This window comes from Humulus lupulus, chromosome 9, assembly GCF_963169125.1.
Source record: "Humulus lupulus chromosome 9, drHumLupu1.1, whole genome shotgun sequence".
In the NCBI taxonomy this organism is placed as follows: domain Eukaryota; kingdom Viridiplantae; phylum Streptophyta; class Magnoliopsida; order Rosales; family Cannabaceae; genus Humulus; species Humulus lupulus.
In genome coordinates, this window is record NC_084801.1 from 144,619,951 (window position 1) to 144,628,744 (window position 8,794).

Genomic DNA, 8,794 nt, shown 5'->3' on the forward strand with positions numbered 1-8,794 from the left:
CCTACCCTCATAGTCACCTCTCCCTCAGCAAGCTTCCTCGTTGAACTAAGAATCAGAAGAGAAAAGCAGACATTGTTAGTGGCTCCTGAATCTACTATCCAGGATGAGGAATTATCTTCCACTAAACAAGCTTCTAACACAAGTAAATCAAATTTACCTGTCTTTTTCTCTTTGAAATCAGCGAGATACTTTGGACAATTTCTCATCAAGTGACCATTTTCTCCATAGTGAAAGCAAGTCCCTTTTGGGGTTTTCTTTTTGGAGGTTTTAGTGTTCTTGTTCTATTTTCTTTTGGATGAATTTTTAGGCTTCTCACATATTAATACAATGTTCAACTTTGATTTCCATTTCATGTAGTTTTCACCTGTCAACTTTTCATTAGCAAGCAAAGAAGATACAAGATTTGAGCTAGACATAATTTTTGCAAATAAATAAACAAAATGAATTTATGCATATAATAAATATCAGTTATTTTCATAATAGTAAACGTGATGCATGAATGCAACAATTAAAGAACACATACAAAATAATTACTAATTCCACTATTAATTAATTTGAACATTAATGGACCAGCCTTAGGGTAGGTCAGACTAATTTCAAATTAATTTTGAGACAAGTTCTCAAATTTATAAGTCAAAACTTAAATCAATATTTCTCTTTTGACTTATAAACAACCACTTGTTTGGTCAAGAATACACTAGTCCGCTCGAAAGCCTAATGTACCTTGTGAGTGTAACCCATTATTTTAGATCAATGACTTAACTCAAGAGTGTGCCTTAGGGTCAGTCAAACTTGAATTACATCATTAAATCCTATTCTTGAAAAAGAAGTTTTCCTTTGAGAATAACACAGTCAGAAGCTTTCCTTAGGGGGACACAAGCAATGGTGTTGCGAGGCCCTCTCCATGTTACCTCGGTGCTAACTTATAATGGAGACCATGGGACTTATTGTAACGTCCTGGATAGCCAAGAACACTACACTGTGTACTTTTAAAGGTGCAAGACTTGCTAAACAAGTCATTAATTTAAAAACCTGTCACTAAACATGTATGAGCTAGGGTTAAAAAGGTTTTGGTCTCAAAAAGTTACATTTTATATAATCAAACAGTTATATACATGGGATCCCATAAGAAACAGAGTTTAAAAGTTGGTTTACAGACTCTCTAAAATATAGACAACTGTCAGCCATACTAAGGCAAAATGAACATTTTTGGGTCTCGCGTCCCTGCCTAAAACCTCAACCGTGACAGCTGAGCAGCTGGTCATGTACATTCCACTCGCAGAGCTCTCCAAATCAAGGCTGATCGAGTTTGCCCTTGCCTTTACATGCACCACGTAGCACCCGTGAGCCAAGGCCCAGCAAGAAAACATAATGTGCAATACAAGCAATAATAATAAATAGTAAATTCACTAAGCATAGTCTTTCATCAAATAATCCACATTAACCATTCATCTTATATTCAGAATCAAGGATGCAATTAATCACTTATAACACTCAAGTCTCATAACATCCATAACACATAATAATCAGGGCCGACAACTTAGGCCGCACCCTCTGTTTACCCCACTGACTCGGCTACCAGTGGCCAAGCCACACCATGTACGCTAGTGTAACCCTTGGCAGTCTTAGGCCATTGCTTCACTAATTAGCTTGCATGGTATAATACCATCATTTCAAGCATACACTAGGGAACCCTTAGTCCCATTACAGATATACAACCAGGTGCAGTTTTCTTACCTTTGATCTTTGCGGTTACTGTTTATGAGCAACGCTTCTCAAGCACGATCTGTTCCCGAGCCCTAGTCTCAACACCTAGTCATAACCAAGATATAGGGTTCGATTAATATTCAGATAAGGGTTTCCGGATACAAAACTAACTTCCGAGAAACCAAATTCCACCAAGCACGGTGGTGAAATCGATCGTGAGCACTCTAGTATAGATTCCCGTGCTTTAAAACCCTAAACGTTCAAGTATGCATCTAAGGGCTATGGCCCTTGAAGCCTAGATATGGACTTGCTCTAAAACAGAACCTAAGGCCTCCCGGGAAGAAGACACGCGCCGCGGCCCTTGCTTTGGGCGCCGCGGCGCTCACCCCTGGCCGAGCCCTCCTGGCTCATCTTCATCCTAGGGCCGCAGCGCTCTAGAGCAGAGCCACGACCCTTCCCTTCGAGCCCAGAAATTCCACCATTTCCAACCCTTTAACCTTACTCAAAATCATCCCAAAGCACCCTATTCCAATAACAACCACTCCCAACACTTTTAAGATGTCTTTAGCAACATAATTCAACAGAAAAACCCAACCTAACACACATTAAAATCTCTTTTCAATTCTTGAAACTCAAGAACTTCAAAACACCCAAACATCCATGCAAAACTCGAATTTAAGCTTCTAAATCATGAATTATAGCTTACCTCTTCAGCTGAACTCCTTTTCTAAGCAGAATCCAAGTTAATTCCCACGCTTTCCACCTTAATTCTGCCCTTAAACATCAAAATTACAATTATCTCAATACCCAGCCAAAACTCAGAATTTCTAACCACAAAGAAGGGAATTCAATGCTTACCTTAGTCTTGATTAGGTTCCTTGGATAATCCTTGAGTTAATTTGCTAAATCCCACCTTCAATTCTCAGAAATCCCAACTCAAAACGTCCAAATTCCCTCTTGTTTTTCTTGTGTTTTCCTTGAGAGAGAAGAGAGAGAAAATGCTGAGAATAAAGGGTCGATTTATTTTGTGTTCTACTGTTTTCCTTTAATTTAGTCTACCCTTATTCGGTTAAGTCAATCCCGGGGCTCGGGGTGCCGGAAACGTCCCCGAGGGGAAAACGGTAATTTTCCCCAATATTCCCGCCTAGACTTCCTAACCTCAAATATATCTCCATATATTTATTTTCATAACCCGATAGTCTAAATAACTACTCGATACCTAAAATACCCCTGACTTATCCAAAGTTTACTGCTAAGCCCCGTTGTGACTTTTCCCGCTATCTAGCCCTAGGATCGCCTCAAGTCGTGCTCTGCAAACCTACCCACATAATAATGTGGTTCTCACAATACCATATATATCACATTAACATCAATACAATCATACAAACATTTTAATCATATAAATGTGCATTTAAATCAATTAACTCGCTCAAATCACATTTAACTCAATTATGCCCTCCCGACACACTAATCAAAGCCCTTAAGCCTTATTAGCGAATTTGGGGTCGTTACACTTATTGTCATAACTCCCTCTCCCACTCACTATTTTAGAATATGTGTTTTCTCAAAACATCCTATGCTTTTTAATTGGTTGTATACCACTTAGATATGAAATTCCCAACTCCCGGGGGAATAGCATGCATGAAAGGAGAGCAAAAGGAAGCGAGAGAATGCTATAACACATCCCTTAGCACAGCCACAAAGCCATCAGCGCCTATGGCGATGGTTGTGCATGAAGGCATGAGCCCACACAAATTGGACCCACGAGTCTCAGAAGAGCCCAGAGCTGAACTGGTAGAGGAATTGGAGGAAGTAATAGTCATGAATGAGCCATTGAGAAAGTTGAAGGTAGGAAAAAACCTTGTAGGTGACATGAAGGAGAAGCTAGTAGAGTTCTTGAAAGCCAACCTCGACGTATTCGCCTGGAGTTACGAGGATATGGTAGGGATAGACCCAGTGGTCATGTGCGACCATTTGAACATTGACCCAAAAGCAAGGCCGGTGAGGCAGAAAAGGAGAGCGCTGGACCCAGAGATACGTGGCCCTGAAAGAGGAGGTTGACAAGTTGAAGGCGAACGGGTTCATCCGAGAGGCATTTTACCCACTATGGGTATCAAACCCAGTCCTAGTCCCGAAGCCCAACAAAAAATGGAGGACTTGTGTGGATTTTACTAGCCTTAATAAGGCCTGCCCTAAGGACAGCTTCCCGCTTCCTAGGATAGACCAGTTGGTAGACGCCACAGCGGGACACGAGCTACTTAGCTTCATGGATGCATATTCTCGGTATAACCAAATACCCATAAACCCTGCTGATGAAGAGCACACTTCGTTCATAACGGACAAGGGGCTGTATTGCTATAAAGTGACGCCCTTTCGTTTAAAAAACACAGGTGCCACTTATCAAAGGTTGGTGAACAAAATGTTCACAAATCAAATAGAAAGGAACATGGAAGTATACGTGGATGATATGATGGTGAAGACAAAGAAGGCAGGGGAGCTCACCAGTGACCTCATGGAAATGTTCAACACCCTTCGAAGGTATAGAATGAAGTTGAATCCTCTCAAATGCACCTTCGGAGTTTCGTTAGGAAAGTTCCTGGGTTTCATGGTGAATTCCCGAGGTATCGAGGATAATCCTAAAAAAATCAAGGCCTTGCTGGAAATGAGCCCACCACGAAGCAAAAAAGAGGTGCAATGCTTAACGGGGAGAGTAGCAGCCCTCAATAGGTTCATCTCTAGGTCTACTGACAAATGCCTCCCTTTCTTCAACATCCTAAAAGGGAACAAAAAGTTCGCCTGGGATGATGAATGCTAGGATGCCTTCACCAAGCTAAAGGAACACCTTGGAAAGCCACCTCTTTTGGCCAAGCCAGAAAAAGGGGAGAGGTTGTATTTGTATCTAGCTGTATCAGAGCATGCCATAAGTGCCGCCTTGGTCAAGGGGGAAAAGAAGCACTAGCAACTTGTGTACTATGTGAGTAAACGGTTGATAGAGACAGAAACCCGGTACCCGAAAATAAAGAAGTTAACATATGCCCTGATAGTGGCTTCTTGAAAGTTGAGGCCCTATTTTCATGCTCATGCGGTTGAGGTGCTCACAAACACCCCTCTGCGTCAAGTCTTGCACAAGTCGGAGACTTCGGAAAGGTTGTTAAAATGGTCGATTGAATTGAGTCAGTTCGACATCACTTACACTCCAAGGACCTCAATCAACGGGCAGGTACTTGCAAATTTTATAGTCGAGTTTGCATACCAGCCCCGAGAGGAGGGGGAAATAGAGGAGAGTGAACCGACACATGAAGAGGAAAGGCACCCTAAAGAATAGAGCCTCCATGTAGATGGGGCGTCTAACAAAGGGGGATCCGGCGCTGGCATAGTGATGACGGGACCTGAAGGGCACAAGATGTATTGTGCCTTGAGATTTGGATTTGAAGCTTCCAATAATGAGGCAGAATATGAGGCGCTGTTGGCCGGCCTATGGCTAGCTAAGGAGTTAAAGGTAGCCCAGTTGCATGTCTTTAATGACTCACAGCTGGTAGTGTTTCAAGTGAAGGGCGAATACTAAGCTAAAGGTCCAAAATGCTTGCATACCTCACCAAGGTGAAGGAGTATTTGGATCATTTCGAAAAATACACGATAGAATAGATCCCCAGGGAGCAAAACACAAACGCCGATGCACTCGCAAAACTTGCCTCTACACAAGACGAAGACACGCTTGAGTCCATACCGGTCGAATATCTCCCCAAGCCAAGCATAGCAGAAGAAAGGATCAACATGGTCAATAACTCTGAGGAGTCATGGTTTGCACCCATTGGGAGGTACTTAAATGACTGGACCTTGCCTTTGGATAAAAAAGAGGCCTGCAGACTGATTTATAGAGCCACTCAGTACACCCTAGTAGATGGAACCTTGTATAAGAGAGGCTTCTCTACCCCGCTCCTGAGGTGCATAGATAAGGGAGAGGCATCAATTTTTTTACAAGAGATGCACGAAGGGGAATGTGGAAACCATGCTGGGGGGTAGTCCACGGCAAAAAAGGCCATTTGCTAGGGGTATTATTTGCCTACCATGGAGAAGGACGCAAGCAACTTCGTGAGAAGGTGTGACAAGTGCCAGAGACATGAGAATTACCCCCGACAGTCACCAAATGAGCTGGTGAGCATGACCAGTCCGTGGCCCTTCGCTGTATGGGGGATTGACTTGATTGGGGCACTGCCAACAAGAAGAGGAGGAGCTAAATACACGGTGGTAGCAGTCGACTATTTCACTAAGTGGGTGGAAGCGGAGCCTTTAGTCAACATAACATCTAAGTAGATCACCACCTTTGTCAACAAGTGTATTGTTTGCAGATTCGGAGTACCTTACAAAATTATCTCCGAAAATGGAATGCAATTTGAAGGAGGGATGTTCGAGGAATACTGCAGGAGCAAAGGAATCAAGAGGAGTTTCTCCGCAGTAGTACATCCGCAGGCCAATGGACAAGTAGAGGCCATCAACAAGATCCTAAAAAGGAACTTGAAAACTAAGTTGGAAAAGTTGAAAGGGGCCTGGGTCGAGGAACTCCCAAATGTACTCTGGGCCTATAGGACCACACCTCGTCCCACCACTGGGGAGACACTTTTCGCCTTAGCCTGCGGCTGCGAGGCTGTCCTTCTAATAGAAATGAAGAGTAGCTTCATCCGTATGTAGGCATATGATGACCAGGCTAACATCACAGCATTGGTCGGGAACTTGGACCTGCTAGAAGCCAAGAGAGAAAGGGCACAACTAATGTTAGCCACATATCAACAAAGGGTAGTGAGGTACTACAATTCAAGGGTACGAGAGAGAAGGTTCAGGGTAGGAGACTTGGTACTGAGGAAGGTACTCCTCAACACGCAAGACCCAAGGGCGGGGGTACTAGGGGAGAACTGGGAAGGACCCTATCAGGTCGCTCAGTGCATACCACCAAACGCCTACAAACTGGCCCGCATGGATAACACCATTATACCTTGGGCATGGAATGCAGAACACCTCAAGAAATACTACCAGTGAGACTTCTGCACCCATGCAAAGAAGACCTATGTTTAGTTTGTTCCCTGTTATGTTCACTTAGTAAGTAAGAATTAAAGAGGCTACTTGGGTAACCTCTTAATTAGATGTAACCCTTTCATATGTATGTCATTGTAACCCGCACGCTATGAATGAAATAGTTCGCCACTTTACATGTCATTCTTCTTCTCTATAGCACCCACTAAAGCACCTGTTGAAATAAATTTCACCAAGCACTTGGGGGGGGGGGGGGGGGGTAGGACAGGAGGCAAAACATACAACAAAGAAGAGGATCCTAAAAAGGACCCCTATAAAGGACTCCTAAAAAGTACCCCTCATCTCGGGACCCCTTATCAGGAGGATCCTAAAAAGGACCCCTTATATTAGAGGGAACCTAAAAAGGACCCCCCTATCAGGAGGATCCTAAAAGGACCCCTTGTCTCGGCACCCCTTATCAGGAGGATCCTAAAAGGACCCCCTTAACAGGAGGATCCTAAAAAGGACCCCTTATGTCAGAGGGAACCTAAAAAGGACCCCTTATCAGGAGGATCCTAAAAGGACCCCTTGTCTCGGGACCCCTTATCAGGAGGATCCTAAAAGGACCCCCTTATCAGGAGGATCCTAAAAGGACCCCCTTATCAGGAGGATCCTAAAAGGACCCCCTTAATAGGAGGATCCTAAAAAGGACCCCTCATATAAGAGGGAACCTAAAAAGAACTCCCTATCAGGAGGATCCTAAAAGGACCCCTTATATTAGGACCTTAAATGAGGTCCTTATATATATAAAAAAATGTGATGGACCCTTACAAACAGGGAGAAGACCTCCCAAGGCATCTCTTGAGTTCACAAGGATTAGCTACCCTTGTGAACATCAAGGAGGCCAAGAGGTCTTACACAAAAAAAAAAAAACTTCTAAATAAAGGAAGATGCTCCCGCAAAAGGAAAGGCTTCAGAAAGAGCACCCACCAATAAGCCTAGAGTGGCCACCAAGCCGTCTAGCCAAAAAGGGTCGTAAAAGAGACCCTTGCAAAAATAGTACTATGAATAATGACGAGAAGGATGCTTCTTGCAAGAGATAATAAGCGCGCGCAAAAATATATAAAAGGATAGCTAAAACCCAAGGGGTCAATATATCCTTATAAGAACAATCAAGAGGCACCAAAGAAGGACCTATTGAACCCTTACACATGGGCTCTAAAGGACCTCTAGCCTGATAAATAAAAAAGAGAACCTATCGAACCCCATCATACGGGTTCAAAAGGACCTCGAACACAGAGGAATAAAAGATGAATGATCGCATATGTATATATATATATATAAAAAAATAGTTTTGATAACATAACAAGACTCGGAAAAATTACAAGCAACGAGCATACACCCACAGTGGACTAACTGGCAAAAATCATAAAATGATAATCTCAAGGCCTCCTGCCACAGGCGTTCCACTCAGCCGCCAGGGCAACGACGTGCTCGCCAAAGGAGGAGAAATCAAAGTTAGGATCCTGCCTCCATACCCCATAAAGAGCGCGCTCTATGGACCTATACTTGATAGCTGCCTTGTCCGCCTCTAAGGAAGCGACCCTCCCCTACAACGCAGCTGTAGTAGCCTTGGCACCCTCAAGTTCGGTCTCTAAGCTAGTGACCCTTTCCTACAGCATCGTGGCCTTGGCAATCACCCTCTTCTTCTTTTTTGATAAGGAAGAAGCTTTTCCCAAGGCCTTATCTAGCTGAAGCTTGGTTTCAGCAAGTTCCCTCTCGAGCTCCTAGAACTGGACCATAATACGGTCCCTCTCAGCATTCGATGCGAAAAGGTTTTGAGCCGAGTCGACAAATCGCTGAGCCACTGTATAGGTCTGCATAAGAAAAATAACAACAACAATGATAAGCAACAAAAAAGAAAAGGAGGAAAAAGGGATAAGGCCGACAAAAGATGCATGAACTCACCCAAGCAGCGGAGCGCGCAAGAGTCTCCCCAAGATCCGACATGGAAAAACTCCCAAGACTACTCCAATCAGCTTGGGGAAGGTCCATGGCGATTTGGACATACCGCCGCCCG